The 20,716-nt window shown below is 38.7% G+C and overlaps 1 protein-coding gene across 1 annotated transcript in view; it reads left to right on the top strand.

The window, feature by feature from the left end:
• Nucleotides 1-20,716, top strand: part of COL24A1 (collagen type XXIV alpha 1 chain) — a 542,658-nt gene that overhangs the window by 109,955 nt on the left and 411,987 nt on the right. Inside the window, exon 2 of the mRNA XM_079924384.1 lies at nt 3,371-3,534. The gene's annotated coding sequence lies outside the window, so the exon portion shown is untranslated. The remainder of the gene's footprint in view (nt 1-3,370; nt 3,535-20,716) is intronic.

Raw genomic sequence — 20,716 nt, 5'->3', positions numbered from 1 at the left:
TTAGCAACAAGGTCATTGGTGATCCCGGAGAGAATATTTTCAGTGAAGTGGTGGGGGGTGGAAGCAGAGAGCAATAGGAGGAAGACTAGGTAGGATGTCAAGACATGGAAGCAGACAAACCTTCCACTGACAAGTCCCATCCTCTCTGTATAAATAAAGTGACTGGTTCTTGGATTCTAGCAGTCTGGATTCAGTTGGGAGATTGAAACCACATGGTGATTTAAACAGGGGTAGTTTAATATAAAGAATTATTAAACTGTGATAGTAGAGTAACTTTAGTTTTTAAGAATACTCGTTATGGTATCCTAGGGCCGAAGGAGATGGGCAAACTTGGAAGGGGGCCCTCTCCCTAAGTGTGCGGTTCATATCTCATTGGACAAATGTGTGTTTGAACCCACCGGATGGCAGAGAAGTTTGCTGATTTGCTGGCCAGAGCTGGTCTGCAGTCAGAGACGAGCAGTAATGAGCCCTCTGCAGCGCCGGCAGGGCTGGCGAGCACAGCTGGTGGCCACTGCGTGGGTGTGCAGTGCAGTAGGAGTGGGACACCAGGCCTCCTGCAGCCCGGGTGGACACCTGGTGTCCCTATGGGGAGGAATGTGAGGTTGGGAGGAGCACAGCATTGAGAGGACTATGGGAAACACCCCTGGGGAGGGGAGTGAGTTCAATCAGGGAGTCAGTGCCAGCAGGAGGCCCGAGGTCTGTATGGAGAGGGCAGCACAGACATGATCATCAGGCCGTGATGGGGGTGCAGTGTCCCTGAGGGACAGCGCCTTCTGGGTGAATGGCCGGGGCTGAGTACCACCAGATGTCCTCACACCCACCCTGTTGATCCACCTTGCTACCGGCAGAAACCTCCGGAGAGCCCCTTCGTCCTGCAATGCTGCTCCAGCGCTGTCTACTGAGAAAGCTTAACATCATGCTTACTTTAACAGAGAAACGCTTAAAGCAATTCCATCCGTTATCAGAGAGCATATATTTGCAGGGTGAATTTGGAACTGAGAGACAATCAATTTATAGTGGCCCAGACCCCATGTAAGTTGCTACTTTGTTTACCAAAGACCTTTCTTTCCATCCCCAGTAAATATAATGAGATAGTACCAAGCTGGGAGATCACAAATTTGTAGCAGCTCCACTTCGCAGAGTTGTTTGCTTTTTCAGCAGTTTTAGCCACCCAGGTATAAGACAGAGAATGCAGATAAAGTATTGACCCGGATTTGGCTGGTGGGGAGAAAGAGGGAGAGAGTGAGCCATGTGCCAGAGTCTTCAGTGAAAGTGAAGACAGTAAATGACATTACCAGGAAAGGATGGAAGCGGGACAGCGGAGTAACAGCCTCAAGAAGGAGAAGCTTTTACTAGAGTGGGGAGGATTGGAGAGGTTTGGAAGCAACTGAGGGAAGCCAGGAGAAGGGCAAGTCCTTCTCTAGGCCCAAGGGTTTGAAGAGACTAAAGATGTAAGGAAGTGAGTTAACAATGGAACAAAGGTCCAGAGACCATAGTAAGGGACGGGAATGATCCACAGCAGACTGTCCCCGAGCTGAGGCATTCCATGGCAGTGAGAGTGTGACAGGGAAGGGTGCCTGGCCTTTCAGTAGGGAGTTGAGAAAAAACCTAAATGACAACGACTCACTTCAAATGTCCTCGCTTTGCTCCAAGTCTTTTTGGTATTTGAAGTGTATTTCTGGTTTCAGTGATGTGATGAGGGCTGCCACAAGGCTTGCAAGAACACAGAGAGGGTCCCATTCAGGGCAGGGCTTTCTTGGTGTTCAGAGGAGTGGTCAGGGTCCTGGTTAGGCATCCAGGATGCTTGTGAAATATTTATTTATTTGTTTTTAACTTAGACATTTTTTCAGTGTAAGAATAACGTAACTACGTTGTAGAAAATTTGGAAAGTGAGAAAAAAGGAAAAAATAATACTATAACAATTTAAACTTTCTCCTTCTAGGGCTTTTTCCTATGTACATTTAAAAATAGTTTTATACTCTTAATGATACTCTTAACGATACACAATTCTATGTCTTTTTACCTTACAAATCATAAACATTCTTCATGTGACTACATGATCTTCACAACTATAATTTTAAAGGTTTTCATAATAGCTCATTTGTCAGATGCATTCTCATTATTCCTCTGCTGTTGGGTTGATTTTTTCAGAATTGTTAGCAAGTTGCTCAGTGAACTATGATTTGTGATTGTGAGTGAATATGACTATTCATTCATTTTTGTGCCAGAGTCAGTACTTTTTAAATTCTGGTTTCAAAATCATAGCTATTCATGAAGAGTTTCCTAGGCTACATTTTGAATTCAGTATATCTTTGATGACATCATAGTGGAATGTGTTTTGTTCAAGAGGGAGGTACATAACTCTGATGTTTCTTTGACTCAGCATCAAAGGCTTTTGTGCATTTTTGGTCTTTTATAAATCAGAAGTAAAAGAAGATAAAGGAGCTCAATGTCTTTAGAAACAACACATTTCTATAGCAGCTATAGATCTGGAAGCTTATTCATTATGAGCATTTCTCACACTACCCCCATGCCTGCTTTCCCTGGTTCAACTGCAGCTGCCTCTCTCAGTGTTTCAGTTCTCACCTGTGCAACTGGATAAAATATTAGACTAAAATAAATTCCTAAGTGTGTTTCGGGATGGATTTTAATTACCAGAAAGCCAGTCCCTGAGGAGCCTGGCTATTCTAACACAGAACGAAAGAGCGAGGCAGGGAACAGGGGTTCGAGGAACCCTGAAGAAATCGGTGCTCAGTCAGTGAACCTTAAGGCCTTTGCTCCCGGGGTCTAGGGACAGGATTAATCTCAGAACCCGGAATGGTGTCATATTCTCAGGTTGGTGTTAAGTGGTCTTACCTGTAAAGGTTAGAAATAGAACCAAGTAAGTGGTCCTTCCATTATCATTATCACTATAAAACCAGAGCTTTGTTGGAGGTGTGCTGGAGCTGACTGGTACCAGATCCCAAGAGCTGAATGTTAAATTTTAAGGGATTTTGCAGCTGGTTGATTCATGTTGGTAGTTTGAAATCAGCTATCATAGGAGTATTTACGCCTTAGAAAAGACCATCACAGAATTAAATCACAGAAATGCTGTAAATCAGGACTTTTTTCTCCATCCCAGCTCCACCCCCCAACTCCAGAGATCTGTGTTAAACATTTACCAGCACATCTCTGATGGTACCTCCATCTTTGTCACTGGGCGACTTCGCATTTTCTCTTTTTGTTGAAGAGTCAACCTCTCTGAGCTTCAGTTTTCTCATCTGTAAAATGTGAAACCCCGAATTTAGATCTGACAGAGATTTTAGAAATTATTTAGTCCAACCTTTTTATTTCCCTAATGCTATTTGCATGTGGTATATTTTTTCCTCAGAGAGAAGCCATGGATCTTGGTAGGATAATCAGCGTGACCCACTCAGTCTGAAGCAGGATTCTTGGCAGTTGAAGCCTGAAGTGTTGCAGACCTTGTCATGGTGATGAGCTAAGCAGTAATAGGAATTCCAAGACTCAGAGCAAAGGCCTGGACTGGGAGCCCAGGTAAGCCAGTGGGATCCGAGGCGGGGTCAGTCGGTCATTCCAGGAAGAAGCAGGTGAGTTCTTGTGGTTTGATGAGTTAAGGTGATGGTTTGAGGTGGGAAAAGATAAGGTCCAAACCTGGGCTAAAATCAGGGTTTCATTTAAACAGGTGAGACAATCGTTTGACAATGTCCAGGTGGTACGACAGTAGATACCAGAAAAAAAAAATCTGTTTTTCGGAAGTTGATGCTTAGGTTCAGGGAAAAAAAAAGTCTAATCATTTGATAGCCCTGGAGAATCCAGGGTCTTTTTCAAATTGCCCAGCATGCACACTACACACACAATATCAAAGCACGACATTTGCCAATAAAATCTTCTAGAACGGAAAGTCCACAGTGAACTTTGCCTTAATGATATAGAGGCTTTGTAACCAGGGAAATAGTCTTGGTTCCTCGTCCAAAAAGATTCTTGAAAGACATAACAGGAAAAAACAGGTGGGGAGATCTACTTTTTTCCTTAGGTTCTTCTATTCTTTTTATGATGTTAACCTCTACTTCCACATTTTTTTCTTTATTCCAGTAACTATTGCAGTTAATTTTGATTGCAGAAACCTATCTCGGAATTGGCTTGCTGCCTGAAGTTCAGACTGTATAGCTGAGTTCACTAGCCTTTCTTTACATGCTGAGCAATTAAAAACAATAAATCTTTTCATTTAAGTACAGTTTGCAGGTGAAGGAATAGAACACCATGATCAGACAAGGACTGGCATCAAGATAGAAATCTGGTCTGAGGAACAGGTACTGAGGGGGAGACAGTTCACGTGAACTTGATTAGGAGTTAATCAAGTTAATCAAGCCCCTTAGGGGCCAACATCAGAGCCCCATTAATGGGAACTGGAGTTTTTAATTTAGAGGAAGATCCTCAGGTCACCTTGATCAGAGGCAGCATAACTCTTAAGAACATAGGGTGAAAGTGAATCTTCATGTAGTGTGGATTTAGGGAAACACCATGAACTATGTTACTGCAGAGGAATTGCTTTAGAATAGTCTAATTTTTCTAGTAACTAAGTGATGGAAGGAAGGTGTCACGTTCACAGGTATCACTAATAATAGCCAATGAATATTATTCTCCCATGAAACAGGAGTCATTTGCCATAGTTTAGTCATTGGAAGTTCTCTAGTACTGATGTCAGCATTCTCCACCTTACAATTCTGACACAAGGAGGCACCCTTAAGTTTATTTGCCATAAAACTTGCATGTGATTTCTTCAGTGTTGGAAGATTGCATCATCTCTGTTTCCCCATGTGTTTTAATTTATCCTAATTTTTGCCAGTGTCACTTTTATTCCCTCTGTTGCCAAATTTATAGATCATACATTTATTTGAAATTCCATTAATTTGTTTATAGGATTAAATTATCTACATCATGCCAAATTAAGCAGTATTTGCTAAAATTTAATATCTAAAATACTTTATTAGGTTTTTTCTTTTTTAGTTTTAGCTTGTATTAGAGGGTGTTTGACTCGCTGTAATTTAAATGGTATTTGATGAAAATTCATTGGACATTTTACAAGCTAAACCAATTTTAGCTTGTAAACCGATTTATTGGACATTTTACAAGCTAAATCAACTGTAGTTTTTTTTAGAAAACCAATAAAAGTTTCTCACAATGTTTAACCTTTCCGCCTTATGAGATGCATATTGCATATTGAGAGATGCAAAATGCATTATGAGAATATTGTTATCGTGGATTTATATGGTCAGCTTTTCCCTGCAGGATTATCTACTCAAATATATGCACGATGGAACGTGTTTTTCAGCCTGTTCAACAATAGAAACATAAAATTTTGATCAGTGAGGGCCCAGAGTGGATGGGAGAGAAGGGGGTGGACTTGGGGCACTGGACACAGATTCTATCCTACCGTCCATTACACAATTCTAAATCGATATGACCAACTCGCTAATTTATAAAAGATGCCACGTGTGATGTTCACTCAGGGAAACAGGATTTGGGTGAACTAATAAAGTTGAGATGAGAACAGTGCACAGCCTGAAATCAGGCACTTGGTATTATTAGTCATGGGTGCTAAAGGCAACGGAAAAAAATATATTAGTGGGGAAGAGGAAGGTACATGGCTAGCGTAAAATCACTGCTGGTTACGGAGTGAAACAGTTCTGTCTTAAGAAAGCATGTCTTATCGGGCCCCGTGGTTGTTGAAAAATTGGGGAATTGATTGATTGACCTTCACAATTGATGGACTGTGTGGAATGTACCAAATGAGCACAAATGGAAAACAGCTGTTTGTGTATTCCGACGCCAGTCATCAAGGAGGCCAAATACAATTAAGAAGTTCTGCCGTAAAACAAAGACATCGTTGTAATCATCAGGCTGCTTTTTACACATTGTCCTAAGATCATTATGTAATTGACCCTCTTGATAAATTCTTTTCTGCCACTGAGCCAGTTCTTTTGAGAAGTTAAACATGATTTGATCTTGAAAGACTGAATGACTTACACATTAATAGCCATGCAAGGCAGGCATCAGTGGTGGAAGAAAGGGTACTGTTTCAGCAGTTCTGCTCAGTAGTGTCTCAGGGCTTTCTTCTCTCATTCAGTGGTTTCACAACACCCACACCCGTTGTCCCCCGCCCGCCCCCCCCCACACCATAGTTCAATTCCCAAGGATATTAGATCAATTCTGAACTGTTTGTTGTTGTCATTGTTTATGTTTCATAGGTGTTTCTAAGATGTTTCTACAACATCTACACAGTAAATAAGCTAACGTATACTCAGCCTCATTATAGTCCACAGACAATTGAACATAAACCCTTTTCAGGAAGAAAGATTCTGCAATAAATTAGGAATAATTGGGTTTAAAAAAAATCTTGGTCAGACCACTCTTGGTTAAACCAACCTAGTCAAATTTTCCTTGCCTTTTGAATTCTTCATTAATTAGAGTTAGAGTGGAAATTTAAACTCCAAACCAGAGGAATGTGTAAGTACCACATTCTCTAGCAGGCAAAGCTTATTTCAACCTTTTATCCTTAATTCAGCTCTCCAGCACCTTTAGAGGTTCTGGTTGTTCCTTTGAAGGTTATAGGAAACTTTCCAAGATATTATCTATAAAACCACTTGAAAAATCTGCTATAAAGTTAATATTTAATTCAAAGTATTTCTGCCCTCAGATTTTAAAACTTTTCTGTTTAGGAGAAAAATGGGTTACTTTATGTTTTAATCATTTTAATTTAATTTTTACATCAACGTGTGTTTATGAAGTTCCAGCACGTGCTAGTGAGGTGTTACTGAGACCAGATTGTCATGTAAAAGATGACACATCTTTGTACGAGTTTAAGACGTTTGCAGGTCAGCTCTCAATCATCTATCGTGACATACAGGAACACTGAAACTCAAGGTAATTTCTGCTGCTCTCTAGACATGTCAGGGAAGGGGTTGCAGTGTTTGAGATGGACAGATGAAGCCAATTTCTGTAACCAGGAACCAAGAAATAGAAGGTCACCGGGGAACGGAAAAAAAAGTCGTATCTGGTTGAGAGCAGAGAAGTAAAGGGGAATGAAGGTTGAGCTGTAGAGCTTTATCTTTAAAGCTAAAGGTTCAGAGTTTGGTTTTGACTTGAGAAAAAGGTGCAGATCATGGTTTTCTTCTGCAACTTCGGATCCACTACAACGATGGACAGGCCTGTGGAGATTTCACCAGCAATTCCTAGGCCACCATCGGGAAACACAGAATTAGGGAAATACTTGTAAGATAGTTTGACTTGCTTTTAGAGTGGAGCAGTACTGTACAGATGTAGGAATAAGCTATCCACCCACCCCTGTGTTTTAATCTAAGTAAATTCTTTAATACTATATGTTGCATTCTTTTACCTATGCAATACCATGGTTAGAGGGCTTTTTTTTTTAAAAAAAAAGATATTTATTGGAGTATAATTGCTTCACAATACTGTGTTAGTTTCTCTTGTACAACAAACTGAATCAGCCATATGCATACATATGTCCCCATATCCCCTCCCTCTTGAGCCTCCCTCCCAACCTCCCTATCCCACCGCTCTAGGTCACTGCAAAGCGCTGAGCTGATCTCCCTGTGCTATGCTGCTGCTTCCCACTAGCTAACTATTTTACATTTGGTAGTGTGTATATGTCGATGCTACTCTCACTCTGCCCCAGATTCTCCCTTACACCCCGTGTCCTCAAGTCCATTCTCTATGTCTATATTTATTCCTGCCCTGCAACTAGGTTCATCAGTACCATTTTCTTTCTTTTTTTTTTTTAGATTCCATATATATGCATTAGCATACGGTGCTTGTTTTTCTCTTTCTGACTTACTTCACTCTATACGACAGACTCTAGGTCCATCCACCTCACTACAAATAACTCAGTTTCGATTCTTTTTAAGGCTGAGTAATATTCCATTTTACATATGTGCCACAGCTTCCTTATCCATTCAACTGTCAGAGGACATCTAGGTTGCTTCCATGTCCTGGCTATTGTAAATAGTGCTGCAATGAACATTGTGGTACATGTCTCTTTTTGAACTATGGTTTTCTCAGGGTATATGCCCAGTAGTGGGATTGCTGGGTCATATGGTAGTTCTATTTTTAGTTTTTTAAGGAGCCTCCATACTGTTTTCCATAGTGGCTGAATCAATTTACATTCCCACCAACAGTGCACGGGGTTCTCTTTTCACCACACCCTTTCCAACATTTATTGTTTCTAGATTTTTTGATAATGGCCATTCTGACTGGTGTGCGGTGATACCTCATTGTGGTTTTGATTTGCATTTCTCTAATAATTAGTGATGTTGAGCATCTTTTCATGTGCTTCTTGGCCAGCTGTATGTCTTCCTTGGTGAAATGTCTGTTTAGGTCTTCCGCCCATTTTTTTTAACTGGATTGTTTGTTTTTTTTGATATTGAGCTCCATGAGCTGTTTTTATATTTTGGAGATTAATCCTTTGTCTGTTGTTTCATTTGTTTAAATATTTTCTCCCATTCTGAGGGTTGCTTTTTGTCTTGTTTATGGTTTCCTTTGCTGTGCAAAAGCTTTTAAGTTTAATTAAGTCCCATTTTTTTTGTTTGTTTTTTTTCCCATTACTCTAGGAGGTGGGTCAAAAAAGATCTTGCTGTGTTTTTTGTCAAAGAGTGTTTTTCCTATGTTTTCCTCTAAGAGTTTTATAGTGTCTCATCTTACATTTAAGTCTTTAATCCATGGGGAGTTTATTTCTGTGTATGGTGTTAGGGAGTGTTCTAATTTCATTCTTTTACATGTAGCTGTCCAGTTTTCCCAGCACTACTTATTGAAGAGGCTGTCTTTTCTCCATTGTATGTTCTTGCTTCCTTTTTCGTATATTAGGTGCCCATATGTGCGTGGGTTTATCTCTGGGCATTCTATCCTGTACCATTGATCTATATTTCTCTTTTTGTGCCAGCACCATACTGTCTTGATTATTTTAGCTTTGTAGTATAGTTTGAAGTCGGGGAACCTGATTCCTCCAACTCCATTTTTCTTTCTCAAGATTGCTTTGGCTATTCGGGGTCTTTTGTGTTTCCACACAAATTGTAAAGTTTCTTGTTCTAATTCTGTGAAGAATGCCATTGGTAGTTTGATAGGGATTGCATTGAATCGGTAGATTGCTTTGGGTAGTATAGTCATTTTCACAATATTGATTCTTCCAATCCAAGAACATGGTATATTTCTCCATCTGTTTATGTCATCTTCGATTTCTTTCATCACTTTTTTATAGTTTTCTAAGTACAAGTCTTTCACCTTCTTATTCCTAGGTATTTTATTCTCTTTGTTGCAGTGGTGAATGGCAGTGTTTCCTTAATTTCTCTTTCTGATTTTTCATTGTTGGTGTATAGGAATGCCAGAGATTTCTGTGCATTAATTTTGTATCCTGCAACCTTACCAAATTCATTCATTACTTCTAGTATTTTTCTGGTGGCATCTTTAGGACTTTCTAAGTATAGTATCATGTCATCTGCAAACAGTGAGAGTTTTACGTCTTCTTTTCCAATCTGTATTCCTTTTATTTCTTTTTCTTCTCTGATTTCCGTGGCTACGACTTCCAAAACTATGTTGAATAAGAGTGGTGAGAGTGGACATCCTTGTCTTGTTCCTGATCTTAGTGGAGATAATTTAAGTCTTTCACCATTGAGTATGATGCTTGCTGTGGGTTTGTCATATATGGCCTTTATTATGTTGAGGTAGGTTACCTCTATGCCCATTTTCTGGAAAGTTTTTATCATAAACGGCTGTTGAATTTTGTCACAAGCCTTTTCTGCATCTGTTGAGATGATCATACGGTTTTTACTCCTTAATTTGTTAATATGGTATATCACACTGATTGATTTGCATATATTGAAGAATCCTTGCATCCCTGGTATAAATCCCACTTGATCATGGTGTATGATCCTTTTAATGTGCTGTTGGATTCTGTTTGCTAGTATTTTGTTCAGAATTTTTGCACCTATGTTATCAGTGATAGTGGTCTATAATTTTCTTTTTTTGTGATGTCTTTTTCTGGCTTTGGTATCAGGGTGATGGTGGCTTCATAGAATGAATTTGGGAGTGTTTCTCCCTCTGCAATTTTTTTGAAGAGTTTGAGAAGGATCGATGTTAGCTCTTCTCTAAATGTTTGATAGAATTCACCTATGAAGCCATCTGCTCCTGGACTTCTGTTTTTTAGAAGATTTTTAATTACAGTTTCAGTTACATTACTTGTGATAGGTCTGTTTATATTTTCTAATTCTTCCTGGTTCTGTCTTGGAAAATTGTACCTTTCCAAGTATTTGTCCATTTCTTCGTGGTTGTCCATTTTATAGGCATATAGTTGTTTGTAGTAGTCTCTTATCATCCTTTGTACTTCTGTGGTGTCACTTGTGATTTCTCCTTTTTCATGTCTAATTTTATTGATTTGCGTCCTCTCCCTTTTTTCTTGATGAGTCTGGCTAGTGGTTTATCAATTTTGTTTATCTTCTCAAACAACCAGCTTTTGTTTTATTGATCTTTGCTATTGTTTTCTTTATTTCTATTTCATTTATTTCTGCTCTGATCTTTATGATTTGTTTCCTTCTACTGACTTTGGGTTTTCTTTGTTCTTCTTCCTCTACTTGTTTTAAGTGTAGAGTTAGATTGTTTATTTGAGATTTTTCTTGTTTCTTGAGGTGAGATTGAATTGGTATAAACTTCCCTCTTAGAGATGCTTTTGCTGCATCCTGTAAGTTTTGGGACGTTTTGTTTTTGTTGTTATTTGTTTCTATGTATTTTTTTATTTCTTCTTTGATTTCTTCAGTGATCTCCTGGTTATTTAGTAGCACACTGTTTAGCCTCCATGTATTTGTGTTTTTTACCTGTAATTGATTTCTAATCTCATAGCACTGTGGTCAGAAAAGGTGCTTGATACGATTTCAATTTTCTTAAATTTTCCAAAGCTTGATTTGTGATCCAAGGTGTGATCTACTGGAGAATGTTCCATGTGCACTTGAGAAGAAAGTGTATTCTGCCACTTTTGGGTGGCATGTTCTATAACTATCAATTAAATCTATCTGGTCTGTTGTATCATTTAAAGCTTGTCTTTCCTTATTTATTTTCTGTTTGGATGATCTGTCCATTGATGTAAGTGGGGTGTTGTTAAAGTCCCCTACCATTTTTGTGTTACTGTAGATTTCTCCTTTCCTGGTTGTTAGCATTTGCCTTATGTATTGAGGTGCTCCTGTGTTGGGTGCATAAACATTTATAATTGTTATATCTTCTTCTTGGATTGATCCTTTTATCATTATGTAGTATCCCTCATCTCTTGTAACAGTCTTTATTTTAAAGTCTATTTTATCTTATAGGATTATCACTACTCCAGCTTTCTTTTGATTTCCATTTGCATAGAATATCATTTTCCATCCCCTCACTTTCAGTCTGTATGTGTCCCTAGGGCTGAAGTGGGTCTCTTGTAGACAACATATATATAGGTCTTGTTTTTGTATTCGTTCAGCCAGTCTGTGTCTTTTGGTTGGGGCATTTAATCCATTTACATTCAAGGTTATTATCAATATGTGTGTTCCTATTACCATTTTCTTAATTGTTTTGGGTTTGTTTTGGGCGGGCTTTTTCTTCTCTTGTGTTTCCAGCCTAAAGAAGTTTCCTTAACGTTTGTTGTAAGGCTGGCTTGGTGGTGCTGAATTCTCTTAGCTTTTGCTTGTCTGAAAACCTTTTGATTTCTCCATCGAATCTGAATGAGATCCTTGCTGGGTAGAGTAATCTTGATTGTAGGTTTTTCTCTTTCATCACTGTAAGTATATTCTGCCACTCGCTTCTAGCCTGCAGAGTTTCTGCTGAAAAATCAGGTGATAACCTTATGGGGATTCCTTTGTATGTTATTTTTTGTTTTTCCCTTGCTGCTTTTAATATTTTTTCTTTGAATTTAATTTTTGTTAGTTTGATATGTGTCCTGGGGTATTTCTCCTTGAATTTATCTTGTGTGGGACTCTCTGCACTTCCTGGACTTGATTGACTATTTCCTTTCCCATGTTAGGGAAGTTTTCAACTATACTCTCTTCAAATATTTTCTCAGACCCTTTCTTTTTCTTTTCTTCCTCTGGGACCCCTATAATTCAAATGTTGGTGCATTTAGTGTTGTCCCAGAGGTCTCTGAGATTGTCTTCAATTCTTTTCATTCTTTTTTCTTTATTCTGTTCCTCGGCAGTTATTTCCACCATTTTCTCTTCCAGCTCACTTATTTGTTCTTCTGCCTCAGTTATTCTGTTATTGATTCCTTCTAGTGTTTTTTTTTTTCATTTCAGTTATTGTGTTGTTCATCTCTGTTTGTTTGTTCTTCAGTTCTTCTAGATCTTTGTTAAACATATCTTGTATTTTCTCAATCTGTGCCTCCATTATATTTCTGAGATTCTGGATCATCTTTACTATCATTACTCTGAATTCTTTCTCAGGTAGATTGCCTATTTCCTCCTCATTTATTTGGTCTTGTAGGTTTTTACCTTACTCTTTCATCTGTGACATATTTTTTTTTTTTAAATGAGTGGGATTGTGTTCCTGTCTTATTGGTTGTTTGGCCTGAGGCTTCCAACATGAGTTTGTAGGCTGTTGGGTAGAGCTGGGTCTTGGTGCTGAGATGAGGACCTCCATGAGACCTCACTCCGATGAATATTCTCTCGGGCCTGAGGTTCTCTGTTAGTCCAGTGGTTGGAACTCAGAGCATCCAGCGCAGGAGCTTCGGCCTGACCCCTGGCTCATGAACCAAAATCCTGCAAGCCGCGTGGGATGGCATAAAAAAAGAAAAGAAAAAGAAAGAAAAACAAGAGAACAATAACAAAGTAAAAAATAAAGTTAGACTAGGAAACTGATATGTTAGAAAGAATATAAAAATAAAAATATAGATGAATCAACAACAGGAAAGTACATCAGTACTACAATAGTAAAAAAGAGGAGGAGGGAAAAGAAAAAAGAAGAGGGAAAAGGCCTTGGCTGTGGAGGGTGGGGCCTAAGCAAGGGTGAGGTTTGGGTGGTGGACCTATGCTTAGGACCCACAAGGCTGGAAAAGGCCCTGGGGGCTGTAGGGGGTGGTGCTTAGTCTCAAGGAACAGAAGGGGCCCAGGTGTGCCCTCCACCCCTGGTCTCAGAGGGCAGGGGACCTTACCTGGGAGCCCAGCAGGACCCACAGGGGTCCTTCTATGCCCCCAGGACCCACGTGGCCTGGAGGAGACTTTGGAGGGGGGATACCAGCCTGGGGGCTCAGCAGCCTCCCTGGGCCCAAGTGGGTGGGGCAATTGCCCCTGCTCCTCACCTGCTCTTCCCAGAGGGTCCCTCCCACCTGCCTCTCCTGATCTCCCCAGCCTCAGGGGTGCCGATCCTGTCTGGCCTCCCCTTCTCCTCCCTGCCCAGTCCCCCCACATCCTACCGGTTCACTTGGGGGCTCCTCCCGTCTCCTTGGGCATCAGGGTCCCCCACCAGTGGCCAGCAGGCACCCTAGTTGCGGGGAGATGCTAACTCGGCATCTTCTCACACCGCCAGCTTGACTCCAACCCCACCCCCTCAAAGGCTTGTTTTTTAAAATCTTTTATCTTTTATGTACCCTTACTAATTTAGCAGTTCATTTTCCTAAAATATGTGTGTGTTCACCTTATTTGCACCTTTAACTGCCTTAGGGCATTTTCATTGCTTTCATCCCCATCTGTTTCAACTTGAATTTAACTACTATTTTTAACTCAAGTGTTAATTGCCTTATCAACACCAGTTGGCTTCTCTCACAGTAGTTCATTGCTCCCAAGCAGCAATTAATTTATCCCAACCTAAAAGATTCCTCTGGCCCTCTTGCCTCTCCAGCTCTCTCTGAACTACCTTTTTAAAGGAATGGCTGCACCTAGCCCCTGTTGCTTTTAATTCTTTCACTGTTGGCTGTTCCCCTTGAGTGAGGGTACACTCATACTTAAAGGACCCAGATTCTTATTATTTAGGAAACCATTTTTAAAGGACTAAGACACATTACAAGGTCTCATTACACAGTTTCAAAAACTGGCGAGTGCGGTGAGGGTGGAAGACAAACCTGTAACATTTGTGGAGCCCTTATACACATCAGGAATTCTGCGGAGCACTTGTCATATGCTCTAGTATTTAATATTTACAATACCTACATTATCCCATTTTAGAAAAGAGGAAATATAGGTGCAGGCTCACAACTTCTAAGAGGAAAAACTAGGAACTGAGTGTAGATCTGCTCAATGCTAAGACTGTTGCACTGTTAAGAGGTAAAAGAAAGAGTGGGGATGTGACGTTGAGTGAGAGCCAGACAACAGTTTGGACAGGATGGGAAAGAGAGTGAACTGGTGCTGTGTTCATGTCATGGACTGAGCCTCTATATTTCATCATTTGTGTGCTCGGGTGCTTCAAGTTCAAATATTATTGGAAGGCAAAGGTCTACAAGCAAAACAGCCCCATGAAAGAACCCAAAGAACACTTATTTCCCAAGGCTTCTCTGGAGAACCTCAGGCTCAGAACAAACAACTCAGGACAGAAATTTAAGCTTGAACACAGAGATTCCTTAGAATGATACGCTGGATTTTTTGATTTAAAGGACCTTTGATCTCCTTCCCACTTCAGAAAGGCCTTTAAGGCTCCACAAAGGACTGCTGGAAAAGCAAGGATTTGGGTAAGGTCCATCTTATTTATTTTGTCATTAATTCTAATGAGTCACCCCTGTAAAAATGCCGTTCTGTCTCTTTGCTTTTGATAATTATTAGAGATAACAAAATTTGTGATCAAATATTTTAAAGTGGCTGCATTGCTGTGATAAACACAATGAATACACTTAATAATGTCATGTACTAATTAAAAAGCTTGAAACATCTGGAAGGGAAAATATGGTTCAGTGAACAAAACACCCTGAAGGTTATTTTAATAATAATAATGATGACAACAACAATAACAATGGCAGCTAACACTTATTGTGGGTTTTCTACATGCCAGGGACTTTTCAAAGTGCTGCAAGTGTATAACTCTCCTTAATCCTTATAATACCATACATGATATACCTGATAAGTGCTAGTATCCCATTTAACATATAATAAGTAAAATAAGTTATCCAAAGCTGGGGTTCAAATCCAGGAGGCCTCTTAACAACTATGTTATGCAAGAACACCATTATATTTTTGTGGGTTCAGTTAATTAAGTCTTCAGGCTTACAAAGGTCATGTTTTCTGTTATTTGGGAAGACATCTAAGCCTCCTGACAGAAAAGAAATATTAAACAAATTTTCAGAGCCCGAAAACTCCCTGGAAAGGATACCACATGCTAGTCTAGAGCAGGTCTGCCAACCTTTCTGTAAAGGGCCAGATAGCAAATATTTTAGGCTTTGTGGGTTACACAGTCTCTGTTGCAACTACTTGGCCATTGTACAAAAGCAGCTCTAGACGATATGTAAAACACTGAGCATGTATGTTCCAGTAAAACTTTATTTACAAAGGCAAGCAGTGGACCAAATTGGGCCCAAGTGCCATAGTTTGCCAACTCCTGATCCAGGGCATTGGTTTTCAAGGCATGATCAGGAACATCACATGGGCACTTGTTAGAAATGCAAATTTTGGGACCTCTACTCTAGAGTTACTGAATCAGATACTATGGGGCATCACTTCTGTGTTTTAACAAGCCCTCCAGGTGATTCTGATTCATGCTACGGCTTGAGAACCACTGATCTAGTGAAAGCGAACTAATGTTTATCGAGTGCGTGCTTTGTGCCAGGTGCTTCCAATATTTTATTCTCATTGAGTCCTTACAATGATCCTTTCAATTAGGTATTACTCCCTGTTTTACAGTTGGTGCAGCTAAGGCTCCAAGAGGTAAAAGGACTTGGCAAAGATTGAAATGTAATTAAGGAGCACAGCTGAGATTCATAGCAATGGCTGCTCCACTGCAAAGCATACCTTAGCCAACATACCTCCAAAATAATCTTGAAGATCAATCTATTCTCACCTGCTGAATTTACAGTTGAAGGAATTAGGGACCAAATAGATTAGAAAGATTTACCCCAGCCTATTTCTCATTAGGGAAGGATATTTATTGAGCTTCTGTGAACGTTAGAAATTATTCTATTCACTTTGTGTATTTTAGCTCAAACAATTCTTTCAAGAACCAATGGAAGTAAGAATTATCCCATTACAGAGGTGAGGAAACTAAAAGGTAAAATAAATGAAACTGAATTGGCCAATGTCCTTTAACTGTCTGGACTTTATATAACTTCAGAGCTCTTTCTTCTTCCTCATGCTGCCTGCTTACCCAAATTTTGTATACTCCTACTTAATGACTTCAGTTGTGTGTTCATAATTTAGGGAGGTGGTCGTGTGTCACCTATCCTAACTAGAACTGTGATATCTTAGAAAGTATTGTGTGCTTTTGGTTGAAAGGCTTTGTGTTGAAATTTGGATTTTTATTTCCAAAGGAGATTTTTTTTTTTTTAACACAAGTAAAACCAACTCCGGAAATGTGAACAAAAAGAATTGAATAAGAATGCATTTGAAGGATGTTTATTAACACTCCCTAGAATTTGGCATTTTGGAACTTAATACAAGATCACTTTGTTATAACATCTTTCCCTTCCCCCAGTTTCAGTGTTTTCTCATACATAACACTTAAAAGTCCCAGCCAAAGACCCATAAAGCAATATTTTCCCCCATGTAATGGTTTCCTGCACATAGAGTTCAAAAACCTTGTCTTCTGGAAAAAATTATAAAGAACTTCCACAGTATTAGAATGTAACTCACACTCCTTAAAGATCAGTAACATTACTTAAACATATCCCCATGTTTAAAACACCTCTTCTTGTAGTTGTCTTTCCATAGTTTATAGTATTATTCCCCTCCAAAAAATTTAAAAAGGAAAATGAAGTGTGGCGTTCCTGCCTACAAACCATATATTTTGAACAAAATCCAACTAAGGATATTTTTTAAAGCTTTGTTTCACAATGAACTTAAAAAATGAAGGAAAAAATGCCCCCCCCCCTTTTCTGTAAGTTACTGTATTAGTTTCCCAAGGTGGCCATAACAAAGCACCAAAAATTCTGTGGCTTAAAATGACAAAAATGTCATAAATAAAATAAAAAGACAACCTACAGATCGGGAGAAAATATTCACAAATGATTCTACTGACAAGGGATTAATTTCCAAAATATACAAACAGCTCATACAACTTAATAACTAAAAAACAAAACACCCTATCAAAAAATGGGCAGAAGACATAAATATGCATTTCTCCAAAGAAGACATACATATGGCCAATGAGCACATGAAAAGATGCTCAACATCGCTAATTATTAGAGAAATACAAATCAAAGCTGCAAGGACGTATCACCTCACACCAGTCAGAATGGCCATCATTATAATGTCTACAAATAATGCTGGAGAGGGTGTGGAGAAAAAGAAACCCTCCTACAGTCTTGGTGGGAATGTAAATTTGTGCAGCCACTATGGAGAAGTGTATGGAAGTTCCTTAAAAAACTAAAAGTAGAGTTGCCATATGATCCAGCAATCCCACTCCTGGGCATATACCCAGAGAAAACTATAATTCAAAAAGATACATGCAGCCCAATGTTCACAGCAGCACTATTTACAATAGCCAAGATATGGAAGCAACCTAAGTGTCCATTGACAGATGAATGGATAAAGAAGATGTGGTACATATATACAATGGAATATTACTCAGCCATAAATGAATGAAATAATGCCATTTGCAGCAACATGGATGGACCTATAGATTATCATACTAAGTGAAGTAAGTCAGCCAGAGAAAGACAAACATCGTATGATACCACTTATATGTGGAATCTAAAAAAATGATACAAATGGCCTTATTTACAAAAGAGAAATAGACCCACAGACATAGAAAACAAACGTATGTTACCAAAGGGGTTAGCAGGGAGGAGGGGGTAGATAAATTAGGAGTTTGGAGTTAACATATACACGCTACTATATATAAAATAGGTAAACAACAAGGACCTACTATACAGTACAAGGAACTATACTCAATATCTTGTAATAACCTATAATGGAAAATAATCTGAAAAAGAATATATATATATATATATATATATATATATATAACTGAATCACTTGAAACTAACATAACATTGTAAATTAACTATACTTCAATTAAAAAAAAATGACAGAAATGTATTCTCTTGCAGTTCTGGAGCCTTAAAGTCCAAAGCCAAGGTGTTGGCAGGCTCATGCTCTCCATGTGAAATACTAGGGAAGGATCCTTCCTTAGCTGTTCCTAGCTTCTAGGGGTTTTGGTGCTCCTTGCTTTCAGCTGCAGCACTCCAGTCTCCGCCCCCATCATCACATGGCCTTCTTCCCTGTGTATCTGTGTCTCTGTGTCTGACTATCTCTCTTTCCTTTCTCTTATGGACACCAGTCATTCTATTTAGGGCCCACCCTAATCCAATATGCTTCATCGTAACTTGGTTATATTTGTGAAGACCTTATTTCCAAAAAAGGGCACATTCACAGGTAATGGGTGTTAGGAATTCAACCTAGCCTTTTGGGGAGACACAATTCAGACAACCATAGTTATCAAGTAATTAAATATACATTACTTCAGCCATGAGAATACCTCCAAGCACTTCACAGTCATTGCTTATACAAGAACTAATTTATTATTTTCTAGAAGAAAAACTTGGTCAATAGTCAGATTTTTGGTTAATAACCAACTTATGTGTACTTATTGCTTCTGGTTGGCATTTATGAAGCTACTGGTTGGCATTTTAAAGCACTATCATTCTTATTAATATATCTCCTTAAAATTATTCAATAACAACAATAATAATTGTAATATCTATGAATTAAAATCTTCTTGTGCCCAGCACATGTGTAATGCTATTATTCTTTTAATCCTTGTGATAATCCTATGAAGTCAGTATAATTATTACCCATATTTTACAAATGAGAAAACTGAGGCCCAGGACATTAAGTAGCTTGTCCATTGTCACACAGCTAAGTAGTAACTGATGAGGCCAGGATTCAAGTTTCAAAGTTGGCAAACATCTGTTTCTCTGGTAAAGAGTACCTACTTCCTTCCAGTACTCAGGAAAGCACATGAGGGCAGTTTGGACTGAAGTTGATGGAATGCCAACAGGTTACCTTTCTTTAGAGTCCCCTTGCCAAAGTTAACTGGAACAGGTATGTTTTCCTGGTGTTCACTCAATAGCAAAGATTTGTGAAGCACATTCTCCATGGGTTAGGCACCGAGTTAGGCACCAGAAATTTAAATCAGTCAATCAGTCAATAAACAAACAAGTAAATAAAATGCAGACTTTAAAGCAGCCTACTATCTAATGGTTACCACGCTAGCTAAATGAATTATGAATTATTTCACCTTCTGCTATAAGCTTCAAAGCACCCAACAGCACTTTTCGGAGTATATTCTGCAACAAAAAGAAAATTTAATGTACAACAACATGGGTGAGTCTCAGAAACAACTGGGCAGAAGAAGGCAGACAAGAGAATGCATACTATATGGTTCCATTTATACGAAGTTCTAGAAAAGGTGAAGCTATAGAAATAAAATCAGTGGCTGCCTGGGGCAGCGATGGGGGAGGAAATTAACTGCAGTGGGGCATGAGAGAATTTTCTAGGGCAATGGAAATATGCCATATCTTGTTTGGGGTGATGGTTTCACAGGAATATACATTTGTCAAAAATACCAAGTGGTATACTTAAAGTGAAGCATTTAAAGAACATACCTGTGGAATCCATTGTCTTCTGCTTGGTAAGTAGCAAATCCAGGTAACTTGATCCCAGTCCAGGTTCTTTCTAGAATATCGTACTAATTCTATATAACCACTTGCTGACGCTTTCCAGGTTGTTTATTTAGTTTTTTAGTAGACCTTGGTTACTATTTGCTCATCTTTCATCAAGAAAAAAACTTCTAGGAATCACACAGTGGTAGTTAGTACCAAAGAGTTACTGAAGTTTCCCTGTGTTTCTGAATTTTTCCCAAGTAAAATTCCATGTGTTGGAACCATCTGGCTTATTTCTTAGCAAGAGGAATACTAGAGTGGATTTTTAAAGTGAAGTTTCCTTCCTGGGAAAGTAACTTTTTCCCTAAATAATGTAGAGAATTGGAGAAATTTATGAATTTTTAGAAATATGATTTCAAAGAGTTGTTTTGGTACTTTATTTTTTAATTTCAATTGCTTTGGACATTCTTAAACAAACTTTTGAGGATTCCTAAGAAATGCAACATGCTGTAGCTATTGAAAAGTTGATTTTATTACATCATTTTTCTCCTAATCATCTTGGATTGATGATTTCATATTTGATTTGGAAAAAATCCCGGTTTATCCAAGTTTAGGTAATAATGTCTAGGCATTTTGATATTAATGTTTTCTTATTATTCACTTACTCGGTAGACTTTAATACTTATTTTCAAATTCACATACACATTCACACATATATGTTGGAAAATATTTAATAGTAACATTGTGACAATTCTATTCGGAAAACTGTTTTTACTTAAAAGTCACATGTTGAATTATGTTTGGAAAATGTCAAAGTGTAATATGAAAAATATAGTCTATTTTGAAATATTTCTTAAGAGACTGGATTAGGAAAAGGACTTGTTGAGGGAAAGCTTGAGTGGATATTGAGAAGGGAATGAATGAATAATCTGTAAAATACATTTGAATATA

Source organism: Stenella coeruleoalba (genome assembly GCF_951394435.1).
Source record: "Stenella coeruleoalba genome assembly, chromosome: 1".
Lineage (NCBI taxonomy): Eukaryota > Metazoa > Chordata > Mammalia > Artiodactyla > Delphinidae > Stenella > Stenella coeruleoalba.
This window is presented reverse-complemented; position numbering and strand designations above follow the sequence as displayed.